Source organism: Photinus pyralis, unplaced genomic scaffold (genome assembly GCF_008802855.1).
Source record: "Photinus pyralis isolate 1611_PpyrPB1 unplaced genomic scaffold, Ppyr1.3 Ppyr1.4_LG2, whole genome shotgun sequence".
NCBI classification, from domain to species: Eukaryota; Metazoa; Arthropoda; class Insecta; order Coleoptera; family Lampyridae; genus Photinus; species Photinus pyralis.
Window position 1 is genome coordinate 10,536,775 of NW_022170403.1, and position 19,651 is coordinate 10,556,425.

The 19,651-nt window shown below is 35.0% G+C and overlaps 2 long non-coding RNA genes across 2 annotated transcripts; both read left to right on the forward strand.

The window, feature by feature from the left end:
- Positions 1-5,713: 5,713 nt before the first annotated feature.
- Positions 5,714-13,791, forward strand: LOC116165186. The gene is made up of 3 exons (XR_004144098.1): positions 5,714-6,156; positions 13,422-13,608; positions 13,669-13,791. It is a non-coding gene; the product is annotated as an uncharacterized LOC116165186 (long non-coding RNA).
- A 4,552-nt stretch (positions 13,792-18,343) lies between these two features.
- On the forward strand, positions 18,344-19,107 carry LOC116163089. Its single transcript, XR_004143667.1, has 3 exons — positions 18,344-18,787; positions 18,838-18,969; positions 19,017-19,107. It is a non-coding gene; the product is annotated as an uncharacterized LOC116163089 (long non-coding RNA).
- The last annotated feature ends 544 nt before the right edge of the window (positions 19,108-19,651 follow it).

Sequence of the window (19,651 nt, forward strand, 5' to 3'; positions counted from 1 at the left end):
TTCAACCGGTGTAATGCAGAATGCGTACCCAGTCGTGGCGGGTTCCGTCGAGGTGGACCCGGCGGCGCCGCGTTGCAATGCTAATATTGTTGTATAGTGGGTCTTTTTTTTAACTTTAATGTACACTATTGCATTTTCTCTAAACTAAACCCAACGAATCTCAGTGAAACCTAAATTCCACCCTTTTTAAATGTGTGTCAAATATTAATAAGTCCTTGTATAGGTACAGCTAAAAAAGTATTTTAAATAGTTTTCTATTACCCAAAATCGTCCTGAAACCTTCATTTTCATGCTTACTTTCTGTCAGGAAATTATAGTTTCCATGACAGAGGCAGAGCAGACTACGTTTCCTGCCGTTTGTCACTTTACTGGCCGCACCGTCACTTTACCGCAATTACCGGCCGCATTTGTGACATTTCCAAATGTCTATAAACACTCCTGTCATCACTGAGATTGACATTAATCAAAAGTTCTATATAAAAATTGAAATTTGATATTGAAATACGATTTCGGGTAAAATTTAACACAAACCTCGTCAGTAAAATAATATTACCTGACTCAGAAATTAAAGTACTCGGCCCCAAAGGGGCCTCGCACTTCAATATACTTCCTCGACAGTAATGTATCATTTTCCTGACTACTTTTATGTAAATAACTATTGTTTAAAAATGCATATAATATTTTTTTATATTATTTTAGAACAAACTAATTGCGGTATCTTAATTTGAAGTAAAAAATATTTTCAGATTATTCACATTAAAAAATAAATTGGTGTTGACCATTTCCGATTTCCTGAACTTCCATGACAATTTCTTCATTTTCCTTGACTTCAACCAAAGTTACATTACTGCATGATCCGCCTCAGCTCCCACACATTTCTGTGCAACAAGTGTTGCTTTAAAGCAGCTGCCATTACTTTTGCAAGCCTTTTTGCAGTTGCAGGATCCATTTTTAAATCTGATAGTATGCTCGATAGACGATAAGCGTGTTGTTTAGCAGCACCAGATGTTGCAGGGAGGGATGGGATGTTAAATTTGGATTTTAATGACATTTTTGCAAAAGCTTTAAGTTACATTGAATATCTACTGTCATTCACAGACCTTGTGCATCCATATTTGTTTCAAGAAAAAAACTACCTCTTTGAGAATATTTTTGTCTGCCTGTTTTTCATAAAACTGTCATTTGATGAACTTAGCAATTTGTACGCGTTGATTTTGGAAGAGCAATAGTGTCTCCCGACTCCCAAATTCAAAGTGTGAGGCCTACAGTTGTTGTCGGACAGGATACAGATCTTTTCGTTCTATTCTTAGGGCTACCACAGTGCCAAAATGTACAACTATTCTTTCACAAACCCTCTGGCATACCATCAACCTATGACATCAACAAGACCCGTGAAGAGATTGGTGATATGAAGGATGTGATATTATTTTTTTTATGTTATCACAGAATGTGATACCAGGTCTTCTTTATTCGGCAAAGGCAAAATCAACGAGAACAAATTGCTAAGTTCATCAAATGATCGCACAAAAGCTTAACAGTTTTATGAAAAACAGGCAGACACAAATATTCTCAAAGAGGTAGGAGAGGCTTTTTTCTTGAAACTATATCGATGCACAAGGTCTGCATGTCTGAATGACAGTAGATATTCAATGTAACTTAAAGCTGTTGCAAAAATGTCATTAAAATCCAAATTTAACATCGCATCCCTCCCTGCAACATCTGGAGCTGCTGAACAACACGCTAATCGAGCATCTATCAAATTCAAAAATGGAATGGAGTCGAGGAAAATGAAGAACTTGTCATGGAAGTTCAGGAAATCGGAAATGGTCAACACCAATTTAGTTTTTAATGTGAATAATCAGAAAATATTTGTTACTTCAAATTAAGATACCGCAATTATTTTCTTCTAAAATAACATAAACAAAATATGCATTTTCAAACAAAAAACTATTTACAATACGTTTTATAGCTGTACCTATACAAGGACTTAATTAATATTTGACACAAATTTAAAAAGGGTGGAATTTAGGTTTGACTGAGATTCGTTGGGTTTAGTTTAGAGAAAATGCAATAGTGTACATTAAAGTTAAAAAAACACCCACTATACAACAATATTAGCATTGCAACGCCGCGCCGCCGGGCCCACCTCGACGGAACCCGCCACGACTGGGTACGCATTCTGTACTTACACCGGCTGAATCTCGCAGGCTCTTAAACAAAGTAAGTACTATTTCATATCATTTTAAAGGTAATAATGGGAGCTACTTTTGTAAGAAACATTTTTTGATAAAATGTCGGCGTGAACACTTCTGCTACAAAAAGTAAAAATACGTGTCGAAAAATATACCACTTTTTACCTTTTCATACGAATTACAAACAAACGGTAAAAGTTACGACGAAAGTCAACTGAAACTTATTTGTAGACAATGTTATAGCAAAGAGAATAAAACAAATTGCAGTCCGATATGTTGTTTAGTAATCGAGAGAGACGCGATTTACGAAACCCCTACACTTTTCATGTTTAGGGTGGCACAGGGGGGAAAGCAAGGGGGGTAGAGGCGGGGACTTTTGGCTAAACACTTGTCTAAATGGTAGTAGTCGATGAGGAAAAAATTAGCTTTATACTATTTTTTTCCCACTAAAAACACAGGTTGACTGGACTATGTTGATTTGTGAATCATAATGTCACATATTCCCAAGACGAAAAGTGTACTAAATGCATATTTATTGTAGGTACATTGGAAATAATTTTTGATTTCTAAAACCTTTTTCATTCTATCAGGATGCTTCAAGAAATTTGTTTAGGAAGGTATCAAATAGTAGCCCAATTTTTAGCTAAACCCCTAGGCGGAATACGACTGTACCAGTAATTAGAACCATTTTAGCCGCAAATTTGTTCTTGTGTAGAAATGTGGCACCGTTTTGATTTTTTAGACTAACGCATGACCACCACACAAGCGGGTAGCACAGTATCACAATTCGAGTCGAGACTTAGAGGCAAGTGTTACTTATTTTTTCAATATGATCAGATATCAGGAATATCCGCTTATCAAAACAATAAAGGAACGACAAATTTCGATTTTTACATATAAATTGGCAAGAAAGTTGCGCCCAATAGTTTTCACATTCTGAGCCTACCATTTCAAAGAAATTCGATTGCACTTGTTCATTTTAACTGTTACAAAAAATGTTCCAATTCCCCTTTTTAGCTAAATTTCTAAGCGGGATACGATAACTAATAGGCGACACTGACAAATTTATTTAAAAAAGTGTCATTGTTTTGCTCATGTCAAGTCAAGGTAGTGAGACATCACGAAAATGAATATTTGTATCAAAACATGGGTGAAATTTTGGGTTTTCCCGGTAATTAGTGGTGGGTAAAAAAATTCTCCCACTTCTAAAAAATTTCAACTATTTATTTTTTCCGTTTGAGAATATGATGGAATCCCACAAACTTCACATCAACTTAGCGAATATGAACTGATATCATCTCGGATCTTGCCTCTCAGAAAATAGAGGATCAACCGCGGAATCAACAAATTTTACAACTGAATTCTCAATTTAGGACAAAAAAGTCATCTTGCTGCACATATAAGATGTTCGGAAAAATTCTACATGGGTTGTGCATAAATATAAATAAGTATAACGCTAAATGTACAATTATTATTTTTTGAAAAGATTTATTTAAAAATCGGTATATGTTATACTTTTAATCATTGTAACAGAATTTTAAATGTTAGCTACCATTTTTATAAAAAAAATACATTTTTTGTTGTTCTTCACCCTTATTGTATAAGAAAATAAAGAGATTTATTTTAGGTGTTCGAAGTGCCGGTTTATTAGGTTCTACCATACCTAAGTCCTAAGTGAATTCATTCATGCACATGTCTATCTAATAACTATAAAAATCTATAAATCATTAAAATTGATTAGAAAAACTCACAGGAAATAAAGGGGTAATTAAACATGTTAACAAACAATGCTAATCTAGTCCACTAATGACCTAAGAACCAGGTAATTTACAGAAGGTGTCATTATAGAAAAATGCAATAAATGCATTGAGTAAGTAATTTACTCAATAGTAAAAGAAATAGGCATTTGTGCACCTCCATTCAAATATTGTACAGCTTTTCGCTAAACTTGTTTACATAATATTAGTCCTTGACCATTATACATGGTCTATTGTGTTTAACAATAAATGAAGAGAATATGCAAAACTGGAAAGGATAGAGATACATCGTTGGTCTCACTCAAGGAGTAGGTACATCGTCTAGAGATGTGTATTGTTGGTGGTCTAACCAATTGCAATAACATTGAAATACAAATTGACTACAGAGGAGCCTTATCCTTTGAAATAAATAATAAATAAACGTAACGATACGTTCTGTTCAACTTCTAAAAAAACAATTACTAAAGCAAAACCGGTACTTCGAGTCTGCACGCCCGACATTAATTGGAAGAGTCCTAACTTGCTTGTGAAATCCAAAACCGGAACGTAACATAAATGGAGATTATTGTTGCTAGTACTCTGAAGGAGACTAAAATATCCAATTAGAATATGACAGCAAAACAAAATTCGATCAAGGATTGAAGTACTGGTGAGATTATACAATACAAGTACGTTAACAGTTTAATTAATCCTAATTATATGTCCCATGAAGAAGAAACTATCCAATAATTACTAAATCATTTTAATTCCAGAGTCAGTAGTTATTCGGATTGACCGATTGACCCATTTAAAAGTTGATCTTGCATTCCCATAACGAAATGGCCGCCCTCTGGTCTTGATAAGAGTAATGTTGATAAGCCCTAAAATTAATGTGGACGTAAGGTTAAATTGGGAATTTCCGCTACTTGAAATTTAAATCGGAGCCCAAAATGAGAAATCCACAACAATTAACTTGATTCAACGTTGAATGGTAACATCCTAAACAAGTACATGGCTGCCACTTACGTACTAATGAATCCAATTATATCCTCCGAACCGGAGAAACTTGAATTGTAAAACAAACTTTACGTTGTCATCCCATGCAGAGAACTCTTGGTGGCGGATATGCTACCTAAGCTTATTCCTATTTTGCAGCATATCGCTACAATCAAGTGATAAAACGATTGACCGTTACACACCAAAACATATTACCAAACTGTTTCTAATCGAATGCCATTATCAGGTGTGATAAGATGATGTAGGGTGCATCGATATGTGCCGACAAATATTTAACTAATGTATCAAATGATTCGAAGTATGAGGAATGTGTTTCTAATATACTGCTGTGATATTTCGTCTGGCAGGACGAAATTTTGGGATTCTTAACTAGAATGGACAAGGGCGGTTTCCGTGTAATTAATTTTCATAATTTAAATTTTTGTTTTGTATCGTTCGTTAAGTACATCAATAGAAATTATTGTTACGAAAAAGAGGCCAAGGTTTGTACTGTTTACATTTTAATCTCATCTTTGATTTTATTTAACGTAGTTTTCTGAGAATTTTATATCGCTTTTATTTTGTTATCATTGTAAACGCTTAATTTAATTGACAGGTGGATGTTATTTATCGCCTTTTCATTAAAAGATAGAAAATTCTATTTTTCCTAGTATTTTAATTTTGTGTTATCTCTTAATGTCGGTTAAAAATTGATTATAAAAATAATTTCTACCTCTGGTTTAACGTAAGTTAGGGGGGATATTTTCTGTTGGCAACTGCTTATCATTGGTTGTTTTAATTTGTAATTTTGGAAGAAGGGTTTCCACCTTAAATAGAACGGACTGAGAAGAGGAAGGGCTTTTTGCCAGAATCAACGCATAACTACGTTTCTTTGTTTGGAAATTTGAAATCAGCGTCTTGCGAGTTAAGAGCAGATCCACATTTTGTTGAAGTTTAAAGTTTGTTGAGTGAAGTTTGTTTATTTCGCTTCGGCGAGTTACCGCAGTAGTTTGGATTTGTGTAGAGGCCAGCAGTTTTTGGAAGTTTAGAGTTTCCGTTTTACGGAGTGGAAAGCCGAGTTTGCGGCAGTTTTTGGAAGTTTAGACCTTCAGAAAAGTGCGTCACTAAGGTGTGTCGGCGCCGACTTGAGTGTTGTTTTGTGTAAATTTGAATTTTGTTGTTTTTTTTGTGTGTAACGTACTGGGATTAGCAGTTTTGGACATGTACCGAATGTAAATAAGATTAAGTTTTAATTGTAGTTTTTTTCTTTGTAATAATTGTTTGTTTTCCTTGTTGTTTTTTTTTTATTGTGTAACCATTAAAACAAATTTGTAATTCTCACATTAATTTCTGTGTTTGTCTTTCGAACGATTTCATTCCCTTTAATTTACTGTTTTCCTTGGATACTTGCCCAAGGTCCATTTTATTTAATCAAAAATATTAGATTCGAGATTAGATTGATTTGGAATTTAAGGTATTTGGTCTAACCCACTATCTAAGAAAAGAGTCGAATTCCTCCTCTGTGCTGGGGAGAAGTTTTGTCCCGAGAAATATAAGAATTTGAGCTAGCTAGGTTTTGTTAGGTGTTGGGTACGGTCTTTTTGGCCTACGGACCGGTATACACGGCAATACTTAATAGGGGTTTCCAACCAACCTATAGTTTATAGATGATGCAACAGTCTCTATGCAGACTCGTATGCAGAAGATGCTTGTATTTTATTAAACATCTAAATTTTAACTTATCAAGAATTAGATCTGGCACATCATTTTCATATACACCTGTCATGTATAAAATACGGAACAGCCCTCGTACGTAAATGTACGTAAATGTTAAGTTCCACTCAATTAAAACATGACATCCTTAAGAACGCGTTTGACAAAGGACACGCAAATAGGGACATTTTATAAATGACCGGTATTACAGATCTAGATTAATGACTCAATTTCCTTTCTTCCTCACATACAGAAGTAATACGCTTTATTATGTTAGTATATGAAATGACCAACTTGTAACTCAGAGCACAGCGTCCCATTAAATTCAATCATGATTTAGACACTGGCTAGAATTTTGAGGTCGGCTTTTGTACAATGCTTGTCATGCATTTTCAGTGCTGAATTATTAAAGTTGCGGTTTTAATAAATCCGACGGTATGGCTTAGTTTTCAACGCGATTACAAAATTTGCCCTTTACCGCACACACCCGATCTGTTACTGCACCCTCACGTAATAACGATTAAGGAAAGCGATTTCATATGACTTCATAAACAACATAATGTTAAACAGTGTTATTACCAACTCTTGCATGGAGATGGAGGCGCATTCTTTCATATTTGAAATTAAACGTATTATGGCAAGTTGTTAAAACGTTAAGCCAATATTCACGCTGCCCATTGCAAATATTGTAAGTAACGTCACGGAAAACTCCTTTCAGAGGACACAGAGGAACACTAGATGCATAAAAAACATGTATAAATTGTGCCCAACTCTTGTGCAGATAAAGCGCATTTTTTAAAACCGAAATAGCTTAGTTAATTGTTGCTTTTATATTAGCATGCTATATTTATCGATGTTTTCTTTCTTGGTAAATGATTAATTGGGAGGGGGCTCTTTACATATAATGATATAAACATTTAAAGGTCGTCTGGCATACATTAAAAATATACGTTATATAATGCAAAAAGAATTAAGTCCTTAGAGAAATTCTCCCAAATATTGCACCTTCCTCCAACATTTTCGACATCTTCCCAATTAAGTTTTAACATCATCAATAGATGTGTCGTCCTGACGTGCCACTTGCCCCTGAGTTCCTCTTCCAACACTTCGTGTTCAAGATATTCGCTTCGACTTCACCAATAGATTATGTCTCGTCCAGACAACTCATATACACCCCCAAACCGTTTTGGAGATATTCGCTGTTTTAACATCACCAATAGATATATTCTTCCAGGCGCCTTTTGTGAGTACTCTCCTCTGACAATCTGTTCTTGAGATATACGGAATTATTTATATCCGATTAAGATATGAGGTCGAAGAGGACTATGGTTCGTAGAAATTAATTCCTGTCGTTGAGACCTTTCATTAGAATACCATGAAGGGTAGAACGTGTGTTCACCTCCGCCACCCCACCCCTTTTCAAAAATTTTAATTGGCACCAACAGGTTGTCACAAGTTACGCACGTTTTACTTTCAAAAATAGTATCTCAGGAAATAATTCATGGGGGACCTCCCCTAGAGACAGCGAAATTTGATGACCGGCTGGCACACGTTCAAGGTATAATAATAATATTACTTTATTGCACTCATTAGAAAACATAAATAAATAAATCACGTCATGATGAGGTGCAAAGGGCGAAGTTCAGATCCTAATGCGAATCTGTTCTACCACTTAACCCATATATAAAACTAAGCGTGGTTTGCACAGATAACATTGCAAAGAGAAACACGAATATAAAAATAACAATAATTTAAACAGAAACATAAATGTCCAAGTTGTTTTTAAATAATTGAATAATTTAAACTGTTGGATCCAAACTATAATTCTTGTTCATTTAGAATTCAAGTTTGAAAATTGGGTAAAAATGGGTTTGTCAGAAAAACAATTAACTTAAATTCTCACATTGTTGTTTAAACAAAAAAGCATGATACATTCGTATGAATACAAAAGCAGAGAAGGCAGATGTATTATTAAATGGCAAAGAATTAAATAAATTAACCATATGAAAAGCATCTTTGAAACAGGCTAAGTATTGCAAAAAATTCCAAGACTCTAGGACCATTCCCGTAAAAGTAGAAGTGGGTCCGGACTCCGGACGGACGAACAAACGGACGGACAAAACGCAAACAATAACGCATTTTTTAATTATTAAAAAAGGCGCTAAAAATGAACAGTATCCATTTTGAGGTATAGTTTATTTATTCATTTATTTATTTATTAGTTTCTTCAAAACTTAACTTTTCCGCATGTTAGCATCTGATTCCCAGCACTTTCCTTTTATTGTATTTACTTCTCAAGCATCGCTTGGCCTTTTATTGAACGATTTTTAAAAGTTTTACTTGTCACCACCAAAGGCATGCGTATGCAAAATCTGAGATCAATTGGTTATCGCATGTAAGTTTTTTTTTATAATGAACATAAATATAAATTTGAGTATTTCAAAGGAACTTGTGGTGGTTTAGGATAGTTGTAAAAGGTTTACTACAGCTGTCAGTGAGGCCACAATTGGACCTTAAACTTTGGTTCTGTAGACCGCAAGCTATTTCAACACTTAATACCAGTTTGCGTTTCCGCAGCAAATCCGTCTTGAGTACTGCCACTTATCCGTGAGTACGTATACGTACCTCACCACATCTGACCTATACCACAAGTCTGTGTTTTGATGTAGCCCCTATCCAGTTTAGTAGCCATTTAACCACAGTTTCTTAAGATTATTTCACTCCTTGAATCACTCTTTGAGTATAAAGGTTTCGAAATGACAACAGCTTTTAATTCTTTAATTTATTGAAAATTTATTTCTTGTTAAATGTGTGAGTAGATTGTAAATGAAAAAAACTGTTCATTTCCAAAATTTTAATTAGGCAGCAAACCTAATTATCTCCTATTATGTGTTTAATTTACCTTGTTTTTGTACTACTTCAAATAAAAGAATTGGTTGACAACGATCACAAAAATCACAAAAAGAAACTACTACAAGACTGTAGAAAAGCCAGAGTTTTCCGGAACAAAACCCCGAGCCTACAAACGAACTTGATCACGTGCTAAAAGAGTGTGCGAAGTTAGAAGAACATCTAAAAATCGAAATACTTCAAAACGATACAATGTTTTGCTGGAAAACTTTCTACGGAACAAACATAGCACACTAACCAATCCACCTAATCCCGTGAATGTGCCTCCAATTTACGGACCCTACAAAACACATTTGTTTGTCTACGCTAAACTTTCACATTTTTTTCTAAAACTATTATATTGTAGGAATGTTCTAGAAATCCCGATAGACATCGAGGCGCCATACAAGCTTAGCGGCGATTAGAGACTAAGGCGGATGTGACGCATGCTTTCCGGGAATTATGACGCGCTTGTTCTAGAATATTCGAGGGCGTTCGGAAGCGTTCGAAAACTTTCGCGAAAGACCGCAAATCGAATTGTGCTTTGAGATAGTCACCATCGATGCGCTTGTGTTATGTCACAAATTGTGAGAGATAAATAATAATTAACCATTATAAATTAATCAGACTGTTATAAATTCGTTGTAAATTAATTGTAAATAAATAAATCACGCAATTAAATTTACGTTACAGTATTAAGCTACCAAGATATACATTGAAGAACGTCTACGTGTTTCATCTAGAAGCAAACCTCCTTTGCGTTGGGAGGGGCTTTTTGCATAATATACAGTAAAAATAAGAAACTATTCGACATCTTCCGACAGAGCGCAAAAGTACACGAATTTTAAACTATTTACCGTGTCGGCTGAACCGAGGAGGTTACAAGATAACGTGACACAACGACCCGAGTTCCGCCGTTTGTCTAAATTTTCAAGTTCGTAGATCTGAACTAGTCCGGTTAAAATTAAACAAGAGAAATCAGTGACCAATGTAACGTATGATGTAAAAACTTCCTTTTAACGATGTACCACCAGAAAGCTATTATAACGGTTACGATGATTTTAGAGCGACCAAATACTTCTATTCCGTATGAAAAGTCCACCGATCCTTTTACTAAGTAATGATGCTATTCATACATTTCTATTGAAATAAGTGAATTATGCACTCACTGCAGCCCGCGCTATTTAAAAATGATAAACCACCTAACGTGTAAATGACAGTAAAAATTCGATCCTGGAAATAATAGTAGTAACTAGTATGAAACAAAAAAGTCAAAAATCCATTAACTTCGCCGGTTAAAATAGGTTGGTAGGTAAGCAAAAAGTAACTTGATAGCAAAAAATTACAACATTACATGTACAGCTTTTCATCCGGAGCCGGTTTACCTTAAAATTGAATAACTGTATCGAATTTCCAAAAAAAAATTGTTTAACCTTAATAAATTGGATTTCCCGTTTTATTTATGAAATAAAAGGTAGGCTTCCCACAATTCCCACGCAACTAATATTGGCTTTTTATATCGCTCGCATTTAACTTTGCTGAGTATGACATCTTTCAAATTCAATCAAAATTTGCTGAATGGTACTCAATAGTGATGGATGATGTTATTTAAAACATTTATTTTCAGTTGCTATTTTACAGCGTATTTCGTATGCCTTCGATATACCTAATATTATTTGACGTTTCACAAAAACTTGAAGCTGGCAAATATTTGCCGTACATGTAAAATCCTTTTTTGCTGGTGGTGTGTGATGTATTATAAGTACGGTTATATTATGTTTATACAATCGATCAGATATATACGTCATTTTACCGCATTTATTCCAACCTTGGATACGTCTATTACCTACAGTTCGTGTAAAATCGTTTGGTATGATGACCGTAAGTGTTTCCTGTACTAACATAATAACTTCGAGTGGTAACTTATTAGTATGTGGCTTACACACAGCACAGGGTTGCATATAGTCATTGAATAATTTAATTTTTTATTCAATGGTATAGTATAGTATAGTTTACTATACAGGGTGTTACATGACCGTATGTTGAAAAAAATGGGTGATAGAAAGATTCAAAACAAGCACTTATTTCAAATAAACCGAGGGTCTAACGTGTTTCGTTTGAGAAGAACCCTCAAAGAAGTGGTGAAATTTGGATTTCATTTTTATTTTTTTCTCAGCAGCCATAAGAGTTACAAAGATGGGACGTCTTTGAATAGGTTTTCGGGTATGCTCTACCCGATTTTGAAAATAATTTTTTTTAATTCCTACCATGAAGGTGCGCAAAAAATTCTGATTTCGACGAAATTGGTATCTCGGGGTTTTTGAACATGAAAATCACGAATCTGGAATTAGTTTTTGAAAATTCGAAAAAAAGTTTCACTGCAATTCTTGACCGAATAACGAAAATTGTAATAATTCCACTAAGTTAGTTGTGTACATTCTTGATGAGATAAGGAACAAAATTGTCGAACAGTTTTTTAAAATAACAAAAGTTATACTATAAAATGAAGATTGTGCCTTCGGGTTACAAAGTGTCCCCCGCCTACTAGTGAGTGATCTAATATCGCATGTAGTTAATTGAAAATGTCGCAAATAACAAAAAAATATTTAAAATATTTAAGTCGATATTATGATTAAATGATCACAAAAAATTCGATAAGTCGATCATGGTATGCAAGTCTGCAAATTCGTTCCAAAAAGTCCGTGGCTGCGAGTGGTGGGATAATGCCTTTTAAGTATCGTAATATCGACTTAAATCGTTATTTTTTTCTTATTTGCGACATTTGAATATAACTTTTGTTTGAAAAGTTATTTCTTCTACAACTGTCAAAAAAACCTGTCATTTTCTGACGAATTTCGAAACGCGAAGTACTACATTTTTAAACGGTTAATTAATAAGTAAGGTTGATCTTGACAACGTGCGCGAAATCGTCAACAGTGAAAAATAGTATTTCGCGCACATAACAAAGTTGAACTTAAACGGCAAATTTAATTAACAATCGGTTCATTTGTAGAAAAAATATTGTATATAACGCTAGCGCGAAGTTATTACGCGCATTTGACTGATATTTTGACTCAGCTTCGTCTCGTCAAAATACCTTCAGTATCAATGCGCAAAATTGAACTTCGCGCTCTTGTTATATAAATAACTATTCAACAACTGTTCGACAATTTTGTTCCTTAACTCATCAAGTATGTACACGACAAATTTCGTGGAATTCTCTCCATTTTCGTCGTCCGGTCAAGAATTGCAGTGAAACTTTTTTCGAGTTTTCAAAAACTAATTCCAGATTCGTGATTTTCATGTTCAAAAATCCCCAGATACCAAATTTCGTCGAAATCAGAATTTTGCTTCGCACAGTCAAGTAGGGGTGCGCCCTTTCGTGGCAAGAATTTTGAAAAAAAATTTTCAAATTTCAAAATTGGATACCCGAAAACCTATGCAAAGACGTGGCCCCATCTTTCTAACTATTATGCTGAGAAAAAGCTGAGAAAAAAAATTAAAGAAGAAATCCAAACTTCCCCACTTCTTTGGGGGTGGCTTCCAAACGAAACACGTTGGACCGTCGGTTTATTTAGAAAAAGTGCTTGTCTTGATCCCCTCTATTACCCATATTTTTACATGCAGTAATGCAACATGTATAGAACATCTACTGCTTTTAGCCTTATTACTGTAAGATCCCACATAAGGTCAATCTTCCCTCATCTGTTTATCCAGTGAAATACATTTTTTGTCGATATTAAACTGTAAAGAAACACATTGCAAATTGGTTGCCTAGAAAAATGAAACAAAAGACTATCCTTAATTAAAATTAATGTAATTAACATTTCTGTCCGCTTCTATCACATTTATTTATTTATTTATTTATTTATTTATTATCCCTCTCTTGTTCTAGGCCCTCAACAGGCTTGCGTTCAATTACAGAGTGACCCGCATAATGCATGGGGACAGCGCATGCGCACTCTCTTACATCGATGCGTACAGCACGAGCAGCTGGTACGCAGTGTCCTTTCGCCGTTCTATTTATCATTTAGTAAGGAGATATTGCATTAGGGTAAAAAATTACCCCCACTTTTTTTACGGTAATAGCACAGACAGAGTATTTTAATCTGTGGTAATAGGTACACGTTTATAAACATCAGGAATCCGAATCAAACAACACCTCGATGATCGGTCGATCGGTCCGTCTGTACTCTCATTTCCGGCTAAACGGCTGAACCGATTGGAACCAAATTTGGGACACATATTCTTAGACATAAAAGGGCAGAATCGTGCATACGCAGGTGTGCGGGTGGTATCTGTGCTAGCCATAGCAAAATATTAAGCATAGAGTAACTGTATACGAGTAGGTTTAGATCGTCCTTTGTGTACACTGCACAGAATAAGGAAATTGGAAAAAGCTCTTTCGAGTCCAACCAGAAAAGAATCGATCATTTCGGATCGTGGCAAGGATACATTTCGGAAAAAGGTTAATAAAATAATGCAAAAAAATGAATTTTAATTACCTCAACGCATGTACACCTAATTGAATCATAAAATAAATCTATACTTAGGCGGTATTTTTTGTCATTCGAATATTTTATATGACTTGACTAGAAGTATTCGCGAGAGTATTCGTGATCGAAGTTTTATTCTTGATTTCATTGCTAACGTCCATATTTGATTCGCTGCGTTTTATAAGGATGGAGCACAAACTCTTGTGCAGTTTTGGTTTGCTTTAATTGACATCAAAACGTAATGGCTTTGTACCACATATATCATCACTTCACAAAAAGCTTTCAAACTGTTGAAATCTAAGAAGCAATTTGTGCCCTCAAACAAAGTAGGTACTTACGCAACTTCCATTTGCTCATTTATTAAAATTAATTTCTAAATAAAGGACAGCGTCTCTAGACATTTCAAGATTAAAACTTTAATTGTTACACTCTGTTTATGTTCATTAGAACTTGTGATGAAATGCAAGCAGTGTAAAAGCTAGGTATTATTTTCTCCGCACTAAAAGTTGTAATAAGCCGGTTATTTTTTAAACTGTAGCTAAAAAACGATATGTACACGCTTTATTTATATCTACAGAGAACCATAAATTAAACACGATAAATTAGTTTTGCAACTGGAAGACGTTATTCATTATTTGTTTGTAGTTTTCTCGACAGCTGATTAATTGCTCTTTTTATAAAGCAAGGGAAGTTATCTTTTTTGCTATCCAATTTCGTGTAGTAATTACCTGACTAGCAGAATAATATTTCCTTTGTCTATCATTTCCTACTCATTGCAATAGAGAAGGAATATCCATCTACAAATAATTTTTTCCTTAAGAATGTTTATTTTGGTTTGGAACACTCTCTATTAATTTAAACATGTTTTGTAATGTATGATCGTTAATACCCAGAGATAAATAACACAGTAATATTTGTACATGTATAGGCCAGAAAATCACAGCCTCTATAGATCCCGAATACACGAGTCCTGAATGATCATAGGCGTGCGGAATTATACAACTAAAGGTTTTTCATATGCTAACAATCAGAAGGACACATTCACACTTAGCAATAAAATTGTGTACCCCAATGCGAAAGAACAGCATAGAGTCTTAGTCTCATCGAGTTGCAATGAGATTCACGGGGTGTAATCAACTCTTAAAGTAGTAAACAAGAGTTGTAAATCAGCATATGCATGATCAAAGCGCATTTTTGGTAATACATATCAGTATTTTATAAGCAAAGTTTAAAACTATCGATCTCACAAGCAATCTCACTCAAAATAGACTAGAGCCCGCACTTCTACACTATAGCAGAAAGCTTTTAGTGAAAATTTGAGGCCTCTATCTATTTTAATTGCTGAGATCGCAGCCGGACAGCCAGCCATAAAGTATATGATAGCGTATTTTTTCAAAAATGCGCTAAAAATTCATAGCCAAGAGCCAACGCGAAACAACAATTGATGGGATCTCATCGACTTGCATAGTACCTACTTAGTAACATTCACAAATGCGTCGTGTCCGATTAGGGAAATTTATTATTATCATTGATTTTTTAAGTCCGAGTGGACATGAATATCTAAGTAGCTTCATTACTGACAATTGCTTAGATATATTCAACAGGAATAATATTTCCGAATAATAATCACATAAAAATCATGGCTAATGTATCTTTAAACTTAACCCGCCAATTTTGAAAAAAACAATACGACTATACTCTGTTCAATAGTTATTGTCCCAGTAAGAAGTTTGTTAGGGTGATGAAATTCACTGTGTATATGTGCTGTCACTCATTCGGTTATGTCCATTTTATACAAAATTATACTTTCCTGTCAATGTGCAAAACCTAGTTGCCAGATTTAGTTTTGGATTTTGTGGTAATTTTGTTATAGGTTAATACGTATAAATTTCATGAGAAACAACTTTCTCAATACGTTTCATACTTTGAGTAGTATATATTATAACTGTGGATTGCATATTATCGTTGAGTGTGTGATAATCCACCGTGATGGTTAGGCAACACACGTTTACAGCTGAAACAAAAATATAATATGCTCTGTACAGGGTGTTTACGGTCTTCTATTTATCCTTTTAAGGGGGGGTAGTACAGCTCAAAAGGAGTCGAAAAAACCCAAAACACCTTAGTAAAAGTTTTTAATAAGCGAGATAATAAATGTTTTATTTTTTATTATTAAACGATTAAACTGTGTGCACATCTAGCAATCTGCTACTTATTTAGCATTGTCTATTCTTCATTCTTCAATTATTTTTTAGTAGGTATCTTTACAAAAGTTGTTCGAAGTTATCACCTTCTTGTTGTATGCAAAGTCTGGCTCGGCGTACCCAGGACCCCACACTCTGCAAGGCCCAAACCTTGTTGACGAATTTCCGCCGCTGCTGCTAACCAACGACCGTTTTGCGCAGATGCCAAATACTAGGGGATTTTGGTAACGAAGCTAGGGGAGAATGGGGAGAAGATGGCGGCGAGGTCGACGGAAGGCACACGCTTTCCCGGTTTTTTATTATTCTTGATTATTTTTGGTGGTGGTGTTTTGAAGATGTATTTACAGGTAGTAACCATTTTATTCTTTCTTGTACTAGATATTTAATCATTGAATTTCTTGCCACGATGTGATATTTACATTTTGCTGATTTTGCATAAACTACGATATCTGAATCATGGCGTACTCCATGCCTTTGTTTCGTGTACCGTTAGATGAATCCTGTTTGTAATACTGTACAGATGATTATGCCATTATTTTGTTTAATTAAGTATTTACTTCTGTTATTCATGAGGAGTTGATTATCGGTGTGATGTTGCTTTGTTCGATTGACCCGTAACTATTCCGTGAGGGAAGTACCTAATACAGTTTGATTGTTCGCTGTATCTGTTACTTTCTGTTTCGTGGCGCGCTACAGTTCTTGTGCGTTAGCTATACGAAGGGGGGCTCTTGTATTTGATGTTTCGATGTTTGTGTGTGCGAGAGGGTAATTCTGTCTCCGTGGAGTAGGTACCTAATGCAGTTAGATCTGTCGCTGTATCTGTTGCCTACTCGTCTCGTGCGGATTGTAGTTCTTAACATCTTAGCAATACGAGTGGGGGCCCTCTCATTTACATTTCCTCTATTTAAAATATGTTCTGTTTGAGCGATAATCGATTTTCACCTGAATACTTGCTATTGACCAATGGCATTCTCACATGTACTTTTCATGTTAAATTAAATTATGTTAACTAAAGGATGGAGTAGAGCCACACCATTTACATGTTTCCTATGTACATGCAATTTATTTATTTTACGAGTTGTATTAGCTCAATTGATCGTACAGGTATTTTGATGTGTTTTTCTACTGAATTGATTTATCATGTTTTCCACTGCATTTATGATGTCATGTGTATTTTGTTTTTATGAACTTGTTTAATTGCATTTGATTTGATTATCTGATTTTTATCATACAATTTGAGATGTTTTATTTATGTATATTTTCTCTTGCATTTTATTGCTGTAGGTGATTTATTTCATGTATTGTGGCCTGTGCCAGGGTTTTAGTCCCGTAGAAGGTTTCCCTGGCATGGTCTTGTGTGTGCGTTAATATATTTATTTGATCTTGTCATTTCTTACGCACAAAAGTTCTGTCTTTTATTTAATTCCCTTCCCGATTATGTCTCACGTCCCAACACATAAAAGAACCGATTACACAACGTAGGAGTCCATTCCTGCCACCCATATCGAGCCGACTGTCATCCAAATTCAAAAGTGCCGCGAGACTACCATCGTTTCGACTTGAAAGGTAGGTGGCCCTGCTTGTAGTTTTTGCCAGAGTTGCCAACCGTAAGTATAGGGTAAGTCAACGTTTTCCGTGTCGGCTTGATAGACCCCCCTAGGAACATTACAAGTGAAAAATTAAGTATTCAATGACATTATATACTTCTTCGAAAATATAGCAAATTTTAATTGGAAAACCTTTTAGCAAAAAAATTATTAATTTGTACAGAAAGAAGCTTCAATGGGGTTAGAGCAAACCGAAAGGACTCAAAACCGCCCCCATGCAATTTAATTAAGTGTAAAAAGGGGGAGGGGGAGCACTAGGTAGGTACATGTTTCGACTTACGTCATCATGCTCTCCTCAATTCTTACCATTACCTTCTACAGTAGGTACACCCCCTCCCCTTTTACACTCAATTAAATTGCATGGGAGCGGTTTTGAGTTCTTTCGGTTTCTTCTAACCTCAAAACTTCCCATTTTGAGGAAATAATGGACTTCAAGTTACCAAAAAAGAAGCTTCAAGTTCAACACTTGATTTTCAAGCATTCGTCCATTACAAATGCACCTATTGCAATAAAGATAAAGACTCAAATTGTGTACGCACTGCTGACGAAATACACATTTCAATGAAACGGAATATATAACTAGAAACATAACCTTTGTGAGCTATGCGATGCGGCAAATACTGAAACATTACTTCTGGTTTTAGTAGTTAGGACGCCATTGACTATTACCGTTGAGTGAATGTTACCAAAGCGAAAGCAGGGCCGGAAGTAAATTCTCGCGGTCAATAATGACTTCTTCTCTCCCTCTTCATAACTCTTCGCTTGTTAGTTAGGCTTAGGTGGCGCCACTCGCAATTTATTTAGAAAACAACGTGTAAAACTTGGAGGTCCGTATTTACCTACGTCATCGTCTAATGATATTTCAAAAGGCCATGTATATTAATTAACTGATATATATTAACTACATTGCGTGAAAGAAAAAGCTGAAGTCCCAGTTAAAAACAAAGTTTAAGAGTAAGTTAGATACCTAACCTATATCATGTGTTTGAATTTCTTCATTTCAGTATATTAAATTACTTTGACTCTACCTTTTGCTCATTATAATATTGGGCAACATTCAAATGAGCTGAAAAAAATCGTACGTCCGAAAAGGGTTCATAGTTCATCTTTGTGGAAACTCAAAACTTCGCTGGCAAGTAAGTAACGTATCTCTGCAAGTTTTTTTTTTAAATCATATTTTTAGTGCAGTTTTAATGGTTTTGGTTGGCATGTTATTTACTTGAATTACCTACAAGAAATGTTGATCGGACACGAGAAGCTCCAAACGCCTTGCGAAGTTACAAAGAAGAATTTCAGTTTCATATACGAGTATTCTTTTGTATTAAGAATGAAGAGTGTTAAATGTTATTGTGTGTAGCTACGTAATTAAAATATGACAGAAACATTCGTACAAACTGCGCAATACCTACTTAACCTATAAATGTGGATAGGTACCTATTTAAGTGTATTTGTGCTAGGTATTCCACTTTTACTTGATTAAATTAGGTACATTCCTGTTAACATACAAGTAATTCTATTGGGGGATGGTTTCCAGGATAGGTACTCATTTCTTTGTCGCTTAGAATTTTAAACCTATAAATCTTGAAATTATCTAATACCTACAGCTCGGTACAGGAAACACTTTAATAAAAAAATATTATGTATGCAGGGTGTCAATTTAAAAACTTGCTGTCGGCCATATTTTCCAAACTAAAGAAGATATTGAAAATCGCGCAAAACCGTTTCGGTGGTATCGAGGGGGAGCCAGAATGACGTTTTGAGTGACAACCTCCCACCCCCCTTAACCCGCCAGTCAATATTCATTAAGACAATTTAACA